General features: G+C 40.2%; 1 protein-coding gene across 8 annotated transcripts in view; it reads left to right on the top strand.

Moving 5' to 3' along the window:
• Strbp (spermatid perinuclear RNA binding protein) overlaps positions 1 to 22,699 on the top strand; it is a 142,263-nt gene that overhangs the window by 635 nt on the left and 118,929 nt on the right. For 2 of the 8 annotated variants that reach the window (XM_052726620.1, XM_052726623.1), the window contains exon 2: positions 22,174 to 22,241. The exons of the other annotated variants lie outside the window; for them this stretch is intronic. The gene's annotated coding sequence lies outside the window, so the exon portion shown is untranslated. The remainder of the gene's footprint in view (positions 1 to 22,173; positions 22,242 to 22,699) is intronic. 8 annotated transcript variants of the gene reach the window in all.

The following is a 22,699-nucleotide window of genomic DNA, read 5'->3' on the forward strand; positions in this document are numbered from 1 at the left end:
AGGGCAGGCCTGGGGGCCCTTGGGGGCCTAGGTTGGATTTGAGAGGAAAGGAGGACGTTCCGTTTGGGGCTTCAGACGTGTGTGAAGGGGGATTTGGGGCGGGCAGGGGCAAGTGAGATGGTGGAGGGAGGGAGAAGATGGGCACCTCTAGGCTGAAATGGAAGGAGCAGATGCCCGGGTTAGGGCTGCATGTAAGGGGCAGGGAACCGGGCAGAGAGTGGGAAGGCCACCGGACCGCCTGAAGGGAAATGGCGGAGGGGTCCATAGCGGGGAGTGTGGCGGGCAAGGAGTGTCTGGGGAGGAGGTTCTCTCAAGTGGTGGATGAAATTGAGAATGTTCAGGTAGGAGGGGTGTGTGTGTGTGTGTGTGTCTGTCTGTCTGTGTCTGTCTGTCTGTCTACAGTCTGTGTGTGCCCAGGGCTCCAGGAGTCCCTTGATGGGTGTCTGACCCAGAGGAATGGAGGGAGACGGAGGGGATTGACAAGCTAGAGGAGAAAGGCAGATGTTTGTCCGGTACTCATGGGAGAGGAGGTTGGGGCTAATGGGGGGAGGGGTGATTGGCACAGGGACTGAGTTTGAGGGGTTTCGGAGAGAAATGGTTAGGTGATTGGATGGAAAGAGGTGTCCAGACAGGAGGTGTGTGTAGTAGCAGAAGTGAAATGGAGGGTGTTTGTGTGAGAAACACTGGTGGGCAACAGCAGAAGAGGAACCTTGAGGTTGGCACCGTGGAAAGGGACAGGTGTGTGGGGCATAAGGGAAGGGGGGGCTGTTTATGGAGTTGTAGGTGAGGTGTAGGGACATATGGAAGGAAATATTCCCAGGGCAGGAGGTATGGAGAGAAGTTGGGGAGGAGGAGGAAGATGGAAGGGGGTGTGTTTGAAGGGAAATCAGTAGAAGGTGGGATAGGTCTGGAGTGCGATGGAGAGGGAGAAGGGAAGGGAGTAGGCAGGGGATAGTGAGAAGAACGGCGGAAGAAAGGGTATTTTGTAGTAGAACATATACTGAAGGAAGGGCCTGGTAGGGATGTGTGGATGCATGTCTGACTAGAAAGGGACAGCTGTATGGGGTTGATGTGGTGAGGGAAGTAGGATGCTCTTGTTTAAGGCAGGAAATGACTGTTGGAGAGCGTTCAGAAGTAGGTTACCTAAGAGTTTGGAAGATTTCAGGTGTAGAAGTGTGAGGAAAGATTGGAATATTTACAGTTTTAAGACATTAGAGGATCAAAGATTATTAGGTCACTGAGATAATAAAAGGTAGAGTGCAGAAGTTGAGTAGGAGGAAAAAAACTAGAGAGGATTACTTTGAGACTTAGAGGGACTAGACATTTGTGACAGTGGACAGAGGATGTGGATCCTAGTCCGATATTAACAGAAAATAGAGGACATTCAATTGTGTACCATATCTTACAGTTCATTCTTTTAGGATCACAGAGATGATGAAACCTGATTTTTAGTTCCAGAACAGTGAATGGGAAGGACTAAGGGAGAACTGAATGCCTGCTGTCAAGTTGGGATGTATGTGGTGTGTATTTGATTGGCTTTGTTGACTGATGAGTAGACATACAGACAGCTATACAGCATCATGAGGTAAAGTAAATGGGATAGCAGCAGATGCATGGCAGATGTCTTTGTGGAGCTGCAAGAGAGCAGATCCCAGAGGTCAGTAGCATCAAGAGCACTGAGAGAGGAAGGGATATGTTGATGCTTCCTGGTTAATGGGATAGTATTCAGGTATTGGATGATGTAACACCTGAGTCCCATACTTTAGGCTGACAAAAATGTACATCTAGCTTCTAAAAGTGGCAGAAATGGAGCCTTTGGATTCTAACCTTTAAAATGTTAATAACTGATGTTAGATTGTCAGCTTTTTTTCCCCCAAGTAAAGTAGACTTTAGCTTGAGACTTTTGGTTCTTTGGTATTTTGGCTTGCTTTGATGGTATATGTGATGTTAGCTTTAATGAGGGAAGATACCTCTAGAGTTGGGTGGACATAAAGGCCATCATCAACCTGCCAGATATATGGGAACTAACCTTTAGGAGTTTGAGCACAGACATTTCAGTGTCTTGTTTCCTTTAGTGTTCTGTAGCTCTGTGTGTGTGTGTGTGTGTGTGTGTGTGTGTGTGAGAGAGAGAGAGAGAGAGAGAGAGAGATAGTGTGTTATTTGGAAGAATTAAGCAAACTGCTTTGAGACTGTTTTATAGTAAGCACTGTTTCCTAGAATCATGGAAAATGAATTCTCTTGACAGTTGAAATTTCTGTCTTGTCAGATTTTGCTAAAAAGCAGATTTCATCTTGTTATAGAAGTAACTTGAATTACTACTCCATGCACTTCATATAGTATGTAGTATGGCACTGCTATGATTTCAGAGAAAAGGTCTGCTTTGGATACTTGGGGACTTCCTGGGTTGATTGGTTTTCATTTGTCAACTTGGGAAGTATCTTCATGTAGGTATTGTACTTTGAAGTAACTGGTTTTAACTGGGAGAATCTTGCCTAGATATAGCAAGTTTTTAGATTGGTCAAGTATTAGGGCAGTCAGAGCTATGTAGAGAGACCCGGGGGGGGGGGGGGGGGGGGGGGGGGGGGGGGCGGCGGCGCGGGCGCAAGAAGAGAAAAGGAGAGGAGATATAGCAAGAGAGGAGTAGAGCACCAATTTTAAGTAGCTTGAATTTTAACTATAAGTAGTTAAAAAGTTAATCATTTTTAAAATCCAGATTTGCAGTGTTTATGCAGGAAGTAAATGATGTTCAGAAGGCATTGTTAAAGGATTTTATTTTTGGAGGGAAATGTATTTTAGTATTTTTTTTGGTTTTTTGAGACAGGGTTTCTTTGCGTAGCTTTGGAGCCTGTCCTGGAACTCACTCTGTAGACCAGGCTGGCCTTGAACTCACAGGGACCTACCCACCTGCCTCCTGAGTGCTGGGATTAAAGACGTGCGCTTCCATTGCCTGGTGTTTGCTGGGATTTGATGTATGTATAGAATATAATTATAAGGAGCATATGTGTCCCTTCATTGCTCCTTGGTAGGGAATTTGAACAACAGGATATGAGATGACTAGAGTAACCTTTGAAAATTATCTCTTAATATGGTCACTACTCCTTCCTTTAGTCCCCTCCCCTTTATGGAGATAGTGACTAAGATACCCATAGATATCTCTGTATCACCTAGGCTGGCTTCAAACGCAAGAAACACTGTCCTGCCTGCTGGGTTACAGACATGAGCCAGCACATCTACACCATATGAATAAGTTTTAGGTTCATCCTGTTCATTTTATTAGTTTTTGTGCAAGCAATATTTCCTTGCTCAAAATAATTCTGAAATAGTATTTGATGAAACATATTATTGGGTGAAATTCTACAGCTTGTAATAATTTGTAGGTACTTTAAAGAAAGGTAGGTTATTTAGACTTTGCAGGCTAAATAATTGAATTCTGGTTTTATCTTCACCGATGACTGGACAAGACACTTAATCTCTTTGTGCTCATTTTTCTTCCAGAAACTTGACTCTTTATCTTCCTTCCAAGAGTGTTGAGGTGTTTATGTGCAACAAGTTTGTCCTTTTTGTTTGTTTGTTTTTCTCTAAGATTCACTATGTATCCCTGGCTGTCTTTGAACCTAATATATAGACCTGGCTGGCCTCAATCTCACAGCAATCCACCAGCCTTTGCTTCCTGAGTACTGGGATATAAGGCACATGTCATAAGTTTAAATCTCTTGGGAAGACTAGACTTTTGTTAATATGGAGATAGGTTCCTTTATTCCTTTTACCTCTGTGATTTTTAGATTGGTCAAGTATTAGGGCAGTCAGAGCTATGTAGAGAGACCCTGGCGAGGAGGGGGGGGGAGAGAAGAGAAAAGGAGAGGAGAGAGAGAGGGGAGGGATATTTTTTCATTAGATAAGTTTGTTGTAAGGAACTTGGAGATGAGAATTGTGTGCATATCTGAGATGTCTCTGATTCATTGTTATCTTGTTGTTTTACTGTGTGCTTTCTTCCATTACCTCTGCAATTGAATATACTGAATTTGATATATATTTGAATTCTGTCATAGCTGAAGCTTGTGCAGACATTGAGTTCTAGTGTAAGCCCAAGTTTATTTCTAAACATGATTTCTAGAAGCAGTACTTCTTTTTCTTTCTTTCTTTCTCTCTCTCTTTTTTTTTTTTTTTTTTTGGAGACAGAGTTTCTCAGTGTAGCTTTGTGCCTTTCCTGGAACTCACTCTGTAGCCCAGGCTGGCCTTGAACTCACAGTGATCTGCCTGTTTCTGCCTCCTGAGTGCTGGGATTAAAGGTGTGCGCCACCACTGCCCAGCGAAGCAGTACTTCTTAAATCATGAGTAATACATACATGTTTTCATATCTTTTTTTGCAGAAAATTGATTCTCAGTGTTCAGAACAGAAAAACAGAACTATTGCTTCTCCAAGTGCCATAAAGCTTCCTTATTCTGATTTATTGAGATTTTTCTTTCTTTTTTTTTTTTCTTCGAGACAGGGTTTCTTTGTGTAGTTTTGGTGCCTATCCTGGATCTCACTCTGTAGACTCACAGAGATCCGCCTGACTCTGCCTCCCAAGTGCTGGGATTAAAGGTGTGCGTCACCACCGCCCGACAAGGTTTTTTATTTTTGAGACACTTTCTCTGTATAACTCTGGCTGTCTTGGAACTTGCTCCGTAGACCAAGCTGGCCTCAAACTCAGAGATCTACCTGCTTCTGTCTCCTGAGTTCTGGGATCAAAGATATGCACTACCATGCCGAGCTTCAGAGCCTTTTATTTAAAAAAAAAATATTTTCTTCTAGTGCTGGAGAGATGGCTCTGCAGTTAAGAGCACTAGCTCTTCCAGAGGACCCAGATTCATTTCCCAGCACCCACATGGCAGCTCACAACCGTTTGTAACTCTAGTTCCAGGTAGCTAGCATCCTCACACAGACATATACATGCAGGCAAAACACCAATGCGCATAAATAAAATAAATTAAAATATTTTTCTTTATTATTTTTAAGTGTGTGTGTGTGAGTGTCTATGAGTGTATGTAAGGTTTGTGCATATAAGTGCAGTTGCCTGTAAAGTCCAGAGGAGGGCATTGGATCCACTGGAGCTGGAATTAGTTGTGACAGAGTGCTGGCAACTGAACTTGAGTCATCTGCAGAGTGGTATGTGTGTGATCTTACCTGCTGAGCTGTCTCTCCAGCTTCAGCTTCATTGATGGACAATGTATACTCTGCTTGAAGGGGAGCAATTTGTAAAAATTTAAAGCCTTTTTCAATATTGTCCTTGGTTTATTTGTTATAAAGATCCTCCAGATGGTACTCAGGACCAACACTGCAAACATGTAAATAGCAAATTGCTTTATTAGACATTAATTTGCCTTGACTGTGGCAACACTTGTCTTTGATAGTAGTCTTACTGTACCTTCTGATCTGCCTAGTAGATTACTATCTCATGTGACATGTTTGGGATTTGTTACCTATTTTACTGCTCTTCTGTTTTCATTTGGCTTTTCAAAATTATTTTAGTTGTTGAAAAACTTTCTGACAGGTAGCTATGAGTAGCTTTATACTCTAATTTTAGGAAACTATTTACAAGTATAAATTAAATTTATATGTCACTTGAAACAGATTAATAAGGTCAGATTAATGGTGATATAACTATTAAATGGTTTATGACTGAAGCCTGTTACTCTTTAATCTAGCTTTTAGTTTTTACATTGAATAGTGACTTTGACCAAATGATCTGACTGGTCACTTTCATCCCTAATTTGAATTATTTATTGCCCTACAAGTCCTTTAGGTACCATTTAGGAAGTGCAATACCTGCTTTGCAAAATACTTTTTTTTTTTTTTTTAAACATGTGTGTGGCTGCATGAAGGAAGAAGCTCTAAATCTTATTTATTTGATGTTCAGGTTCTTTTTTAACATGACACAATATAAAACACCTGCTTTCTCAAGTTAACTTTAGTATGACTTGAAAGGGTATGGTTAATTAGATTAGTAATAAATTCACAGCGTTGTATGATGTGACTTCATGGTTCATTTCCATTTGAAAAGTGAGAATTTGCCAGTGATGGTGGTGAGCAACTTTAATACCAGCACTTGGGAGACAGAGGCAGGGGGATCTCTGAGTTCAAGGCCAGCCTGGTCTACAGAGTTAAGTTCCAGGACAGCCAGGACTATACAGAGAAACCCTGTCTCGAAAAACCAAAAACAACAAACTAATGAACCAATCAACCAAACAGCCTGTGACTTTGGTTATGTTTAGTTACCTCACTGAAAAAAAAGTATATTTTAGTATAGTTAGGCTGTAACCTTACAGTAAGTGGTTTGTTTCTGAAAGTTAAGATGGAGGTAGTCATTTTTTAAAAAGTTACTACATTTTGTGTGTGTGTAGTGTGTGTGTGTGTGTGTGTGTGTGTGTGTGTGTGTGTGTGTGTGTGTGTAGAAGTCAGAGGACAAGTTGTGGAAGTCTTTTCTCTCCTACCATGTGGGGTCTGGGTCTCTCAGGTCATCTGGAGGCAAGGACCTTTACCTGCTGAACAATCTCCCTGGCTATGCTTTTTTTTTGGTGGTGAGTCAGGGTCTCACTTGGTAGCCCCAGCTGACCTGGAGGTCACTGTGTAGCTCAGGATGACCTTGAATTATCCTGTCTCAGCCTCTCCTGAGTTGTTAGCATTACAGGAATGAACTACCACATCTAGTTTTTGATTTTGTTTTTGAAACAGGGTTTTGTTACTTATAGACTGACTAGCTGGCTTTGAACTTGGATTCTCTACCTCAGCTTCTCAAGAAGCTGTCATTATAGACCAGTGTGTGCTACCATTCCCCACTAGAGAGTTCATTCAAAGATGTGTTTGTAGTTAGAAGGATTTAAAGCTCATCAGTTATTGCACTGACATATTGGCTTTTGTGCAGCTTAGTCTACATTTTAGCCTATTGAGGTTTTAGATATTGGGTAGCTTTTCAACAACTCTCATAAATAAGTTTTAGTTAGCAAAGCTAGTGAACTAGAAGGAAAGATGGTGTAATTTTTATGTATGTTAGCAAGCCAGGGGAGAATAAGCATAGACCCTTGGTGTATACATTGTCAGTTTTTTTTTTTTTTTTAGCTGTGGATAAACTTAGGATGCCAAGGTTAGCATGGACCAGTAGATATCATGGATTAATAGTGAGGTCTTTAAAATGGTGTTTTATCCACTAGCTTTTAGATAACTATGGAGTTATTTAGAATCATCTATATTTGTTACAGATTTTATGTTTAAAATTGGAATACATCCTCTAGTTTACATCTAGAATGGAGATGAAAAAAAAATAAGAAAATTGTTGTGATGGAGAGAAAGCTCATTAGTTAAGAGAAGTTGCTGTTCTGCAGGGCGAGGATCCAGGTTTGGTTCCCAGCACCCACATGGTGGTTCACAACCATCTGTGTAACTCCAGTCCCAGGGGCATCCAGTGTCCTTTTGTGAATTCTGAAGACACTGGGCACACTTATATGGAACATACATACATGCAGGCAAAACATTCAGGCACATAAAATAAAAATAAAATCTAAAAATAAAAAAATATTGTGAATCATACAATATTTTTATTTTGTTGTTTTGTTAAGGACAGGATCTTACCATGAAGATCTTCTGACTGTCCTGAAATTCACTATGTAAATCAGGCTGGCCTTGAACTCACAAAGATCTTCCTGCCTGTTTCCCAAGTGCTGGGATAAAAGGTGTGCACCACTATGCCTGGCTATCGTGTTTGTTTGTTTGTTTATTTTTTTTAATGAAATGTAAACTCCGACTTTTTTTTTAAAGATTGATTTATTATATATATGTATGGTGTTCTGTCTGCATGTATGCCTGCGGGCCAGAAGAGAGTGCCAGATCTCATTACAGGTGGTTGTGAGCCACCTTGTGGTTGCTAGGAATTGAACTCAGAACCTCTAGAAGAGTAGCCAGTGCTTTTAACTGCTGAGCCATCTCTCCAGCCCTATCATGTTTATTCTTAAAGGGAAAATTAAGTACAACATAAATTAAGGCCTGAGAAGTACACTCAGGGCCTCTGGAAGAGTAGCAAGCTCTCAAAAAAATACAAACAAAAGAAACAAAATAAATAAAATAATGTGTAGCACTTTCTAGCAACTAAGAGTAGCAAGATGTCTAATTTCTTGAATTCCTTATATATTCTGGATATCAGTCCTCTGTCAGATGTGGGGTTGGTGAAGATCTTTTTCCATTCTGTAGGCTGTCGCTTTGCCTTGTTGACCGTATCCTTTGCTCTACAAAAGCTTCTCAGTTTCAAGAGGTCCCATTGATTGATTGTTTATCTCAGAGTCTGTGCTACTGGTGTTCTATTTAGGAAGTAGTCGAGGGTTGAGGGAAAGAGAGCTTGGGGGAGCGGGAGATCCCAGCTGGATCAACAACAGAGAGGGAGAACAAGGAATAGGAGACCATGGTAAATAAAGACCACATGAGAATAGGAAGAAGCAAAGTGCTAGAGAGGCCCACAGAAATCCACAAAGATACCCACACAACAGACTGCTGGCAGTGGTCGAGAGACAGCCCGAACTGACCTACTCTGGTGATGGGATGGCCAAACACCCTAATTGTTGTGCTAGAAACCTCATCCAACTACTGAGGGATCTGGATGCAGAGATCCATGACTAGGCCCCGGGTGGATCTCTGGGAGTCCAATTAGCGAGAATGAGGAGGGTTTATATGAGCGAGAATTGTTGAGACCAAGGTTGGATAAAGCACAGGGACAAATAGCCAAATGAATGGAAACACATGAACTATGAACCAATGGCTGAGGGGTCCCCACTGGATCAGGCCCTCTGAATGGATGAGACAGTTGATTGGCTTGATCTGTTTGGGAGGCATCCAGGCAGTGGGACCAGATCTTGTGCTCATTGCATGAGTTGGCTGTTTGAAACCTGGGGCCTATGCAGGATTGTTTGGCTCGACCTGGGAGGAGGGGACTAGACCTACCTGGACTGAGTCTACCAGGTTGACCTCAGTCTGTGGGGAAGGCTTTGCCCTGGAGGAGATGGGAATGGGGGGGGGGTTGGGGGGAAGGTGAGGGGGACGGGAGGGGGGAGAACAAGGGAATCCGTGGCTGATATGTAGAACTGAATTGTATTGCAAAATAAATTAATAAAAAAAAAAAGAGTAGCAAGAACGCTTAACTACTGAGCTGTCTCTCCAGCTCCGCAAGTTTAAGTTTTATTTTACCCAGTAGCAGCATTTGGCATGGTGGATGCTTTGCTTGCCTTCTTGAAATACTTTCTGTTTCATGCTTTTTTTTCTCTTACCTCTTTGACCTTTTCTCAGCCCCTCCTCCATCCTGATTCGTTGCTCCTACCTTTTTCTGTTGGACCACCTCATGGGGTTCTCTGCTTTAACCTTCTCATTCCTTTGGTGCTCCTATCTGATTTTTCTTTTGAAAAATATTTAGAATATTTAAAGACTTGTGTGTGTTCCTAAGTGTATGTATTAGAATCACATGTGTGCAGAAGCCTGCAGAGGTCAGATGAGGCTTTGGAATTGAACAATGGTCTTCTGGAAGAGCAACCAGTGAGTACTCTTAACCATCCATTGAGCCATCTCTCTTGACCTAGATCTCATGGTTTTAAATGCCCAACTTTTCTTTATCTTGAAACTCTGGACTTCTGTAGCCCACTGCCAACGTGCTATTTCCCACTTGTGTGCTTTATTGACATCTTAAACTGAATTTCTCTGACCAGATTCCCAACCTTTACCTTTTCTAAATCTCCAAGTCCAGCTAATTGATTTTGGAGGCTGTGTTAAATCATCTGAGCAGTCAGTGGCTCAACTTGTTTCACTGTGTATTGGTAAGTAAGTTGATCCAAACTGTAAAAGCAGTTCATATATTCTCAGTGGCTTGATAAAACTCTGAGCTTTCCTTTATTGCTGCTTCACTGGCTGTACATATCTAAGTAGTGTCTGTCTTACCTCTTTGAAGTCAGATGATGAGAGTCCCAACTAGTAACCTTGACTACTTTGTCAAAATGAAGGTGATGCTTATTCAAATTAAGAGGTTTGAACGATAGGCTAAATTACACTTACTCATTTATATATGTGACCATGTGTATGGGTGCCCTTAACCATGATAACCATGTGGAGGCCAGAGGACATAGGAGTGTAGGTGGGGGATGAAACTCAGGAACTCAGGTCTTCAGGCTTGGTGGCAATGCCTTTATGTGCTGAGCCATCTCCCCTTTTAAAATCCCTTAAGACATAGAATCACACTGGGAGAGGATTGGCCATCTAACCTAATTAATGGTAGTTAGGGTGTTGGTTGTCAAAACATTTCTATAACAACCTATACTTAAAACATGCCAGAAGTATTTAGCTTCTGTTCTAAGTGCATTCAAGAACAGAATAAGATGCTTTTAGACTTCTGTACTTTTGAGCTTTGTAGTAGGAAATGTTCATGAGAACAAGGGAATTTTTTTGCAAAATAATGTTGATTAATATATACACTTTTTATTTATAGGCTACTAATGATACCTTATATTTATAGTTAATGCATTTTTAAATAGAAAAGACATCACTGAGTTTGTTTTAAGGATGACCTTGAGCTTACCGAATGATTCATTTCTCCTAAGCCTTTTTCTTTGTGAGAACTTTTAAAGCCCTCTTCGTTCCAGAGAGGTTAATATACTACTCCAGAGTCACATACCAAGCTAGTGGTAGGAAGCGGCAAGAGGTAGATTTGCACTTCTCTGTTCCTCCTTCTTCCTTCGCTTTTTTCCCTTTTCTTCTTTCCTGGGGTTTCACTTAAGTAGCCCGGTCTGGCCTGAAATTTATGATCCTCCCGAGGCCTTTCCCAAGAGAGATATGACTAACATAAGCAGTGGATTTCTTGACTTTCAGTTAAGTGTGCTCCAGGTTTACCTTCCCTCAGGCTTCAGTTTTTGTTCTTCAAGACAGGGTTTCTTTGTGTAGCCCTGGCTGTCCTGGAATTCACTCTGTAGACCAACCCGTCTTCAGCCTCCTGAGTGCTGGTATTAGAGGGGTGTGCCACCACCCATCCAGGCTTTTGGTTTAGAAATACGGAGGAATTCACCAAAGAAGGAGTATTCCTCCCTTGAAACCTTTCCCACTTCCAGGAGTTACTTCCCTTTCTTTAATGAATCTATTTCCTTTACTTAAAAAAGAGAGAGAGAGAGAGAGAGAGAGAGAGAGAGAGAGAGAGAGAGAGAGTGAGTTAGAAATTCGGATAGAAAACCTTTAATGATTACACCACTAGCACCAATAATGTTGAATAGCAATAAATTTTTCCTAAAAAATCATTTAAAATGAACACATAATGGTATTTAGTACATTCACAAGGCCAAGCAATCTTTATCTTACGTAGTTTGAAAACATTTCTATCATATTGAGGCAAAAAAAAAGTAATTTAAATCATTAGAATTAAAAAAACAAAACAAAACTGGGGGTGATGGCACATGCTTGTAATTCCGGAACATGGGAGACAGAGGCAGGGGGAGCGCTGTGAGTTTAGGGTCAGCTTGGTCTGCTTAGCATGTCCAGGCCAGCTAGGGCTACTCAGTGAGATCCTAAAAAAAAAGAGAGAGAGAAAAAAAAGGAAGAAAACCAAGCAACAAACAAATCTTGCAAATTAAAGGTGACTGTTGCAAGTTTATATTAGAGGTTACCTGCCTCAGGTGCTTTACTGCTAATGTTTGATGCCTTTTATTTTTTTTAAAGATTTATTTATTTATTATGTATACAGTGCTGTGTCTGCATGGCCAGAAGAAGGCATCAGATCTCATTACAGATGGTTGTGAGCTACCATGTGGTTGCTGGGAATTGAACTCAGGACCTCTGGAAGAACAGCCAGTGCTCTTAACCTCTGAGCCATCTCTCCAGCCCCCATGTTTGATGCTTTTAAAGAGTAAAGAAAGTTCTCCATTTGCTGCTTAATAGTTAATGTTTTATACTTGCAAAAAACTTTATAGAAGAGGCAGTCGTGATATTGCTGACAGCAAATATGCATTGTGTACATCTCCAGCTTTATTTTTAAATGGTTCCCCAGAGGAGAAAACGTAAGTTTCAGTAACTCCTTATTCATTTAATTCTGGCGTTCAAATTCATACGGATTTGCCTCAGAAAGTTGTGTCTTTTCACTAAAAATGGAGGAGATGCCTTGTATGGGGGATTAAGTAGTGTCTCAGTAAAATGATCTATCTGCCCAATGAACCCCTCTGACCAAGAGGGAAAACAAAATAGGAAACAGCTAGACATTAATATAAAGATTGCAGTGTAGCTTCTGAGGTTTGTTTGCAGAAATTCTCTATCCCCCTGCCGCCTGTGGTGCACGCCTTTAATCCCAGCTCTAGGAGGCAGAGGCAAGCGGATCCCTGTGAGTTCAAGGCCAGACTGGGTACAGAGTGAGTTCTAGGACAGGCTCCAAAGCTACACAGAGAAACCCTGACTTGAACCCCCTCCCCTGGAAAAAAAAAGAAATTCTCCATCCCCCCATTTATTTTTTAGTGAATCTTTAATATATTTAAGTTTATAAACTGATTTCTTGAGTAGACTTACTATAAATATTGAAACTGGTTTCCCACTTTAAGATACTTACATGCCCTTAGGCTAGAGGATAGACATCCTTAGGCAGCATCCTCAGGAGATCTAGTAACTTCCTTCCTTATAGGCCTGAAGCTCACCAATTAGGCAGGACTGGCTGGCCAAGTTAACCTTAGGGATCTGCCTAGTTCTCTCTATAGTGCTCAGATGACAAGCAAGTGCCACAGCATTCCTGGCATTTTTTTCCTGTGAGTTTTGGGGATGGAACTCAGAGCTTTGCTTTTGAAAGGTAGGTGCTTTACCAACTGAGCCATCCCTCAGCCCTCAAAAAGTTGTAGTTAGTTCCTGTGAAGAATAGAAACAATATTTTATCTGTCCGTTCGTCCGTCTGTCCGTCTATCCATCCATCTATGGGTTTCCTTGGCTATTGCTCTGTAGACCAGGCTGGCCTTGAACTCAGAGATCCTCCTGCTTTCTGTCTCCTGAGTGCTGGTATTAAAGTTGTGCTCCACCACTGCCCAGCACAAACAATTATTTGTTTAAAAGAGTCCTCGGACTAGAGAGATGGATCAGCAATTACTAGTGCTTGTTACTTTTCCAGAGGACCCGAGCTCAGCTCCAGCTCCTATGTTGGATGGCTTACAACTGCCTATAACTGTATAGTGCCTCCACAGACACTTGGAGTCACATGTATCTGTATACTATGTGCATGCATGGTGCCTTCAGAGGTTAGAAGGAGTTGAATGCCCTAGAATTGGAGTTATGGATGGTTATGAACCATCATGTGTGTGGAATTGGATTTGGGACCCTCTGTAAGAGCAACAAGTGCTCTCAACCACAGAGCCACCTCTGATTGAAGTTTTTTTAAAAAGGATTTTGCTAGCATTAACAATATGAGCTACAGCAGCAACAGTCTGCCAAATGTCATGTGTTTGTCAAGTGTATTGATAGTTAACCAAAGTAGTATAGATTTTTGACTGTAACTTTTGTGTCTTTTGCTCATATCCAAGCAGTAGGTATCGCCATAAATGGACTTTTTGCTTTTAAACCTTTTATTTAAAAAATTTAAAATGCCCTTATGACTTGGCTCAAATATTACACACTATTTTTCTAATTTGATGTAGGAAGAAGTTTCATTTTCTTTGGAACTAGAAAAAAATGTAGAGTACAGACAGGTTTGAAGTTGGTCAGATTTGTTAAAAAAATTTTTATTTTGACAATAGCTGTGTGACATTCGTCTTTCACATTTTAAAAGAATATATATATTTTGCCGGGTGGTGATGGTGGTGGCTAGCATGACCTAAGTAGCAAGTTGTAGACCAACCAACAAGGGATACACAGTGAGACACTGTCTAATAAATATCCTACTTAAATAAATAAGCAAATAGACAAAAAGAATGATGAATGTCAGCCGGGCAGTGGTGGCACATGCATTTAATCCCAGCACTCAGGAAGCAGGGGCAGGTGGATCTCTGAGTTCCGGGGCGGCCTGGTCTACAAAGTTCCAGGACAGTCACAGCTACACAGAGAAACCCTATCTCAAATATATTGTTTTTTTTTCTTTCTTTCTTTCTTTTTTTTTTTTTTCTTGAGACAGGGTTTCTCTGTGTAGCTTTGGAGCCTGTCTTAGAACTCACTCTGTAGCCCAGGCTGGCCTCGAACTCACAGAGATCTGCCTGCCTCTGCCTCCCGAGTGCTGGGATTAAAGGTGGTGCCACCACTGCCAGGCTATTGTTTGTTTTTTTGGTATTTTTGGTTTCCTTGGCTGTTCTAGAACTCTGTAGACTAGGCTGGCCTCAAACTCCAAGATCCACCCGTGTCTGCTTCCCAAGTGCTGGGATTAAAGGCTTGCGCCACCACATCCTGCCTCCCCCTTTTTTAATTTGTCCTCCTATCTTTTATCTTTTAAAATGAGTATTGTATCTCACAACTCTGCAGAGTAGGAATACAGATGATCTTTTTAAAGGGCTCCACTCAGTATCTGGCACATAATAAATTGTGTTTGGAATGTAGATGTTAGAGCCAGAAGCCTAAATTTTGTTAGTTTAGACCTCAACATTGCATAAACTAGTAAAATTTCACTTGTACGGTGTCTTCTTCCATATGTGTGTATTGAAGTGTTATGTGACAGTTTTACAGTTTCCTGCAGCTTACCCTTTTCTCACAAATTCTTGACAAATGTCTTCACGTCTACACTGATAGTTGTACATTGACTTCAAAGGATAGGTGGTGTTAAACAAGCTGATGATGAGGTGTTTGCCTGTTAGAGCAGTCCTTCAGTTAGGTGAAAACTGTATCATGCTAACAGTGCTTATGTCAGCTATCAGGATGCCCAGCCTTTTTTTATTGTTTGTTTTCTTTTTCTTGAAATTTATTTCATTTTATGTTTTGCCTACATGTATTTGTGCATACTGTATGTGTGCCTGGTGCATGTGGAATGTGGAGGCCTGAAGAGGTTGTCAGGTCCCTGGAACTGGAATTACAGACAGTTGTTATTTGCCATAATGACTGCTGGGAATTGAACTCTGGTCCTCTACGAGGAACAGCCAGTCCTCTTAACTGCTGAGCCATCTCTCCAGACCCAAGGACACCCAATATTATGTAAAAGAAGGAAAGTTTGGTTGTCTGGAATGAATGAAAAGTATGTACTCAGTGCTAATCTATTTTATAATGATGGTTAATGATGAAGCATGGAAAGCTATATCCTAGCCTATTAATTTTACTCATTACTATTATTATTATTATTATTCGTTGTTGTTGTTGTTGAGACAGAGTTTCTCTGTGTAACAGCCCTGGCTGTTGGAACTTACTCTATAGACCAGGCAGTCCTGGATCTCATAAGAGATCCCCACCTGCCTCTGCCTCCTGAGTACTGGGATTAAAGGTGTGTGCCACCTTTGCCTGGCACTCTGTTGTTACTATTTGTAAAAATTTTTTTTTTTTTGGTTTTTCAAGACAGGGTTTCTCTGTGTAGTTTTGGTGCCTGTCCTGGATCTCACTCTGTAGCCCAGGCTGGCCTCAAACTCACAGAGATCCGCCTGGCTCTGCCTCCCGAGTGCTGGGATCAAAGGCATGTGCCATCACCACCCGGGTGTTCTTTGATTTTTTTAAAAAAATTTTTAAATTTTTTTATAATTTTATAATTTTTTTATAATTTATTTAGTCCAGAAAAAACCACTTTATAACTGTAGATTAGAAGTTAAGATGAATCATAATCTAAGAATATTAGCTGTGGAGGGGAATTTGGAGATCAACTAGAATAACCCTCTTATCTTGTTGATGAGAAAGCTGGCTCAGAGAAGTTGTAGCTTGTTCAAGGACATAGAAAGTAAGTAAGGACTGATTTCAAGTTGAATACTATAAAGGTAACTAGTAAAGTAGAGAGAGCCCTGGACTTTGGAGTCATACAGACTTGATTTAAGTCCATATTTCACTGATTATTAACTGTGTGGCCTTTGGCAAGTAAAGCTGAGTCGATTTCCTGCTCTCTGTGGGGGTCCTGAGAACTAAGAGATAATGTAAGTATAGCACAATGCCAGGCATTGCTCAGAGCTCAGTAAGTGCTGTCTGGTCTTTTGTACTGTTTTCTTGATTACTTAAAACAGGTCATATGGCTAAGTGATTATTCTTTATGAAATGGGAATCGATGAGAATGGTTGTTTTATGCCAAAGCCCTTCACTGGAAATCTGAGTTTTTGGTTGATTGGAGGAGGACACTGTTCACTACAAAATGAGTTGAAAATTTTTATCACCTGCCCTGTGTTGTGTTGACATATCCATTTAATTTTTTTTTTTTTTGAGACAAGGTTTCACAATTTAGCTGTCCTTGAATTGGCTGTATAGATCAAGCTGGCCTTGAACTCACAGAGCTCTTACTGCCTCTCATGTACCACCATGTCTGGATTCAACTTTTTTTAAAAAACCAACTCAGGACCCTTTTATCTTAAAAATTTGAGCATCTTAAAGATCTCTTATTTATATGTGCTATTAATTATTGGTATCCAGAAATTATTTATGGGAAATTGTATTCATTTTATTAAACGAATAATTAAAAACATTTGTGTGTGTGTGTGTGTGTGTATGCACTCAGGAGTGCATGTATGCACATAAATGTCTGTGAAGGCTGTCGGATCCCCTAGAACTGGAGTTGTGAGCCTCTTCATGTGGGTGCTGGGATCTAAATTCAGGTCCTCATGGTAGCAGTAGCAAACACTCTTAGCTGCTGAGCTCTTTCTAGCCCCCTCTTTTACTAACTTTAAAATGCCAGTGAAACTTACATGTTATCTTAGCCCAGGTGATATGTTAATAGTTATTTTCCAAGATAGAAGAAAATTGAGTGAGAAAAGTAGCTGTTGCTTTTTAATTTTTTTTTTTTTGTTTTTTGTTTTTTGTTTTTTCGAGACAGGGTTTCCCTTTGTAGCTTTGTGCCTTTCCTGGAACTCGCTTGGTAGCCCAGGCTGGCCTCGAACTCACAAAGATCCGCCTGGCTCTGCCTCCCAGAGTGCTGGGATTAAAGGCGTGCGCCACCACCGCCCGGCTGCTTTTTAATTTTTAATTTAATGTAGTTTAATAGAAGATAACTACTTCTGCTTGAATGTGGTCTGTTGTACTGTGTTCTGGGTGAAATATGTAAAGATGAAAAATTTACACAAATATGTAGCTGGGAAAGGGTAGTTTTTCAGATGATTTTAAATATTTTAAATACTATTCTAGTATTTGACAGGCTTTTAAGATTTATTTTAAAAAAATTATGTGTATGTATGTGAGCCATCAGAATCATGTACATGCAGAAGTCTATAGATTCCAGAAGAGGGCATCCCCTGGAACTGGAGTTATAGGCAGTTGTGAGTCACCATGTGGGTACTGGGAACTGAACCGACATCCCCTGCAAGAACAGTTAGTGATCGTAACAGTTGAGCCCAGGCATTAGTTTTTTAAGGGAACCAGAAATCAGATATGAATAGTGAGTGGATCAGTGACTTTTTCACACTTGAGTGTATTAAAATCTATTCTCCTGTTGTGCATTTTGATTATTTTTTATTTATATTTTTTTGGTACTAGGGATTGGATCGAGGACCATGTGCATGCTAGGTAACTCTTCTACCATTGAGCTATATCCCTAGCTGTCGTTTTTTGACCTTTTGAGATAAAGTCTGTTACCCAAGCTGGCCTTGAATTCACTCTGTAGTTTAGGCAGCCCTTGAAATTAAGAACTTCTGCTTTAGTCTCCTGAGTAGCTGGGAATATAGGCCTACAGCACCATGCCTAGCATCCATACATAGTTTTATAAAATCATGCGTGCTTATTTTGGAAAATGCTGGCACACTGAATTAGGTTTAACTTCTGTCTTGGTTGTGAGCCTAGCCTTTAATGGCTGAGCCATCTCTCCAGCTTGGATTTATCTTCTGAATGTGACACATTTCATCATAAATCATATTCACACATTGTATAGCTTCTGGTAAATTCTCATGAATTAGAAATAAAAAGGCCTAGTACCTTTATACTACTGTGAAAATTAATATTGTCCTACCAAGATCCCTGGTAGGGTTTTGAGGGCCTTCGAAGGGTACTTGGACTATACTTGGAAAACCACAGATTTAGACAAATTGACCAGATTTACTATAATAAATAGATAATCTAGATGTTACTGTGAAATGGATGTAAGCCTTAATCTTAGAAACCATCTTATTACTTGATACACAGAACAGTTTAATTTTGAAATGTGACGTGACCATTACATATTTGAATGTTTTTTATAGATAAGATATTGTATTATTACTACTTAGAGATAGGAATTATGAAAAAGTATTTCCTTATCGTCAGTTTATAGTCTAGTTGGTGGGAGAAGGTATATAATATTTCGAGATGACTATTGCAGTGTTCTCTGTTGTGTGACCTACAAGAAGAGAAAGAAGGCAATTGTTCTGATTCTAGTTAGATTAGACAGGAAGACTCATAGAATTAGAGTAGTCTTGCAAAGTTAAGTTGTAATTTACATTTGTACTGTCATTGCTATTCTACTTTAAAAAAGATTTGTATAGTTTATTTCTAGGATATTTTAAAAAATTAACTTATTTTGAGACAGGATCTCACCATGTTACTTTGGCTGGTTTGGAATTCACTATGCAGACCAGGCTGGCCTCCTGCCTCTGCATCTTGAGTGCTGAGGTTAAAGGTATGCATCACCACACTTGTCTTATTTCTAGTGTTTTCAGAGGGTTTTTTTTTCTTTTTGCCTTTTCAAAAACTTAACTCAGCATATATCATTGATATTCTATATATGGGAGAGAAAGATTAAGATCACATGGGTATAAATTTATATATATGTATATATTAAAATATATAGTCTTACCAGGCGGTGGTAGCACATGTCTTTAATCCCAGCACTTGGGAGGCAGATGCAGGTGGATCTCTGAGTTTGAGGACAGCCAGGACTACACAAAGAAGAAACTTTGTCTTGAAAAACCAAATATATATGTATATTCTCATTATAGTAGGATTAAAATACTCAGATTTTTCTTTGGTGGGAAGAAATACATACACAGAATAAACATCTCCTTGCTAACATTTTTCTTTGTAGAAACTGTGTTCTAATGCTTTGTAAGATACCTTGTGCTTACATGATTCTTTACTGAATTGTTAAAAGGATTAAAAAATGTTGTAAAGTGCCTATGTTGTATGACAATACTTTTCCTGAAGGGACACACATACACGTGTACTCACCCCAGATGGGGATCCCAAAAAAGATCAAAGTACAGATACCACCAAAGTTCAGCTTGGTGAACCAATAAGTGTTTATTGTGGTTACTTACAGGAATGTGGGTGAGGGGTCCCTTACAGGAGCAGAAATGACTCATAGACAGCCGCATCACCAATGCCCACCCGAGCACAGATGACAGCTCACAAAAGCTGGGAACCTGGAGCACACTGCACAGCCTGTAGGCAGCTCAACAGGTTGCAGAGTGTCTTTTCTATGTGACTGGTCTACACCTCTTCCCGGCAGCTCAGCTAGTTTCTACTATTCCTAGACAGCTGCTCTGGTCTCAGTCTTCTTTGCAGCCCCAAATTCCTTGGCTGAGAGGGTCTCTCAGCTTCTATTGCTTACTCTGGAAGGGAGGGGCCTGGTGAATCTGGTCAGTTTCAGGGAGTTCGTGAAGCTATTTTGAGTTGTTTACTTTCCCTGTTTAAAGAGCTTCCTTGCAGAATGGAATGTTTCAATCTTGGAGGTTGATTAAAAAACAGCTTGGCATTAGAGCCACTCTAAAGATTTATTATGTGTACAGTGTTCTGCCTGCATGTATGCCTACCTGCAGATCAGAAGAGGGCGCCAGATCTCATTACAGATGATTGTGAGCCACCATGTGGTTGCTGGGAGTTGAACTCAGGACCTCTGGAAGAACAACCAGTGTTTTTAACCGCTGAGTCATCTTTCCAGTCCCAGCCCGGCATTAGAAAACACTCACCTAGAAGCTGTTATTTTCTGGCTCAGTATTACCTCTAATATACTATTTATACAAGACACGAAGGCTTCTTAATGTTTTGGATAGTCTGATTTTTCTGTTCAACATAGTAATGGAACTTTTCTTGCCTCCGTGGGATGTTGTTACTATGTTTAGGCACTGTGCTACCTGCTTCATGTACATTGCATCTCTAAAGCATCATAATCTCACCGTAAAGTGACAAAAAGTTTCTATTTGCCGGGAGGTGGGTAGCGAACGCCTTTAATCCCAGCACTCGGGAGGCAGAAGCAGGTGGATCTCTGAGTTTGAGGCCAGCCTGGTCTACAAAGTGAGTTCCAGGAAAGGCTCCAAAGCTACAAAGAGAAAAAAACAAACAAACAAAAGTTTCTGTTTAATAATGACAACACTGAGGTGTCGAATGGTTAGCTGTCCAAGGTACTTCAGACAAAGAACAACAAAAGTAGAGCTGGAAATTAAACCTATTCTGCTCTGTTTTTAGGGTAATCTTTTATCTTTCCATTTAGGCAGTACATTGAAGGAACTATTTGGATTATAATGGAATTTTTACGGGTTATCTGTATGTTGGGAGATGTTGGATGGTGGTTATTCTCCCTTTTAAAAATACCAATTGATACCTAGATTCCAAAGCTGATTTTCTTTACAGCTGTCTGTCTGTCTGTCTATCTATCTATCTATCTATCTATCTATCTATCTATCTATCTAATTGATCGATCGTCCACATGTGTGGAAGTCAGGACAACTTTTAGTAGTTGATTATCTTTCCACTATGTAGGTCTCTGTGATTGAACTTAAGTTGTCATGTCTGACAGTATATGTATCTACTGAGCCATCTCATTGGCTCCTAACACTGATTTTAAAAAAGTTATCGAAGCACTTAATTACTTAATTGCTTGATAAAACTGTGGTAAAATAGTAATATTAAAAAATTTGAGATCTCTTTTCAAAAATGATGCATTTGTAGGCTTTTACAGATGGTTTTAGGCCAAGCATTGCCTTACTTATGCCATCTAGTAACATTGCCTCTCGATTGAATAATATGGTTATAGTCATGGTTGAAAGACTATTGTGGCTTAGAAAGCTTGAGGAAGAAACTCATTTGTACTGGCAGTCAGCCAATATTTTATAAGCTACAATTTTCCTTAGAAAAACTGGTGGTTTGTAGCCCCATAATTTGTGGTTTTTCTGAACTTGTAAGAAGATCACACATTTAAAAATGACCTTATCACTTTAATATTTTAATTGACATGTAACTGTCAGATTTTTGTTATGTTATAGCATTTATTTAAATTTCCTGGACTGACAATCTCAATAATTTATGTAGCATGATTAGATCCCTCCCATTACAAACAAACTTAAAAATTAAAAACACTTTCGCCGGGCGGTGGTGGCGCACGCCTTTAATCCCAGCACTCGGGAGGCAGAGCTAGGCGGATCTCTGTGAGTTCGAGGCCAGCCTGGGCTACCAAGTGAGTTCCAGGAGAGGCGCAAAGCTACACAGAGAAACCCTGTCTCGAAAAACCAAAAAAAAAAAAAAAAAAAAAAAAAACACTTTCAGTAAAGTCACAAGCACAGTTAAAGGCAAGAGGATGTGTCTGTGTTGCTTGTTAAAATCCTTGTAGAATCCATGAGATTTCATTATTTACCCACTGCTCCCTGGATGTATTGAATTAAGTTATGGTATGTGGTTTGTTTAGGTTTGTTCAGTGGTCTGCACTTTTTAATTTTGTTTTCCCCCAGAGACAGTGTGTCCTTCGTTAGTGCTGGCTGTCCTAGAACTTGCTCTGTAGACCAAGCTGGCTTCAAACTCAGAGATCCACCTGTCTCTGCCTCCCAAGTGCTGGGAGTGCCACTACCTCCTGGCCTGTTTTCCATGCTGCCACTGTTGTTTTTCCCATGCAGATGGAAAAGAACACTGTACTTGAAATGCTTCCTTTTGTACTTTATTGTAATGGTTTGTGTGTAGGTTGTTAAATTTGTGAGATTATTCACAGATTAGTGAGAACATAAGTCTTTTTGATTTCAGGTTAATATTAAATGGGGTATAATATCCTTCCTGCTTGAAAGATTTTGATAAGCCAAAGTAATAGTTCCATTTTTATGTCCATGGAAGATTCTCCCTGCCTTCTCTCTCTCTCCTCTCTCTCCACCTCTCTCCAGTATTGCGTAGGCTGACCTCCTGGGCCCAGCTCATCATTTCTCATCCTCTCAAGTAACCAATAAGGCAAGTAAGTACTTTAAGTATCTGGCTCAGGGTTTGCTTAAAAAGTATTGTGTACTCTCCAGCTCTGGAGTCTACTCACTCTCACTCATCATTGGAATTACCTGAGAGTTTGAAAAACCACAGATGCTTAAGTTTTTTTCTTAAGTGATTCTAATTTGATTGGTCTGATATGGTGCCTAAGTCCTTAGAGTTTTAGTAGTCCCGATATGCATCTGAGGCTAAGAATCAGTGTTCTAGAAGTTTATCAGCCCATTTAAAGGGGAAATACTTGGTTTCAGAGAATATACAAAACAGAGAATTTACAAAACTTTTAACTTTGAGATTAGCATCTCATGCTATTATGTAAAAAATAATAAATCCATATTTGTAATATCATTTCAAGAATGTTACATAAATGGAATCCTTTGTTTCTCAACCTGTGGGTCTTGATCTTTTTGGTCAAACAAGCCTTTCATAGGGATC

Source organism: Peromyscus californicus, unplaced genomic scaffold (genome assembly GCF_007827085.1).
Source record: "Peromyscus californicus insignis strain IS unplaced genomic scaffold, ASM782708v3 Scaffold_7__1_contigs__length_154581171, whole genome shotgun sequence".
Classification (NCBI taxonomy): Eukaryota; Metazoa; Chordata; class Mammalia; order Rodentia; family Cricetidae; genus Peromyscus; species Peromyscus californicus.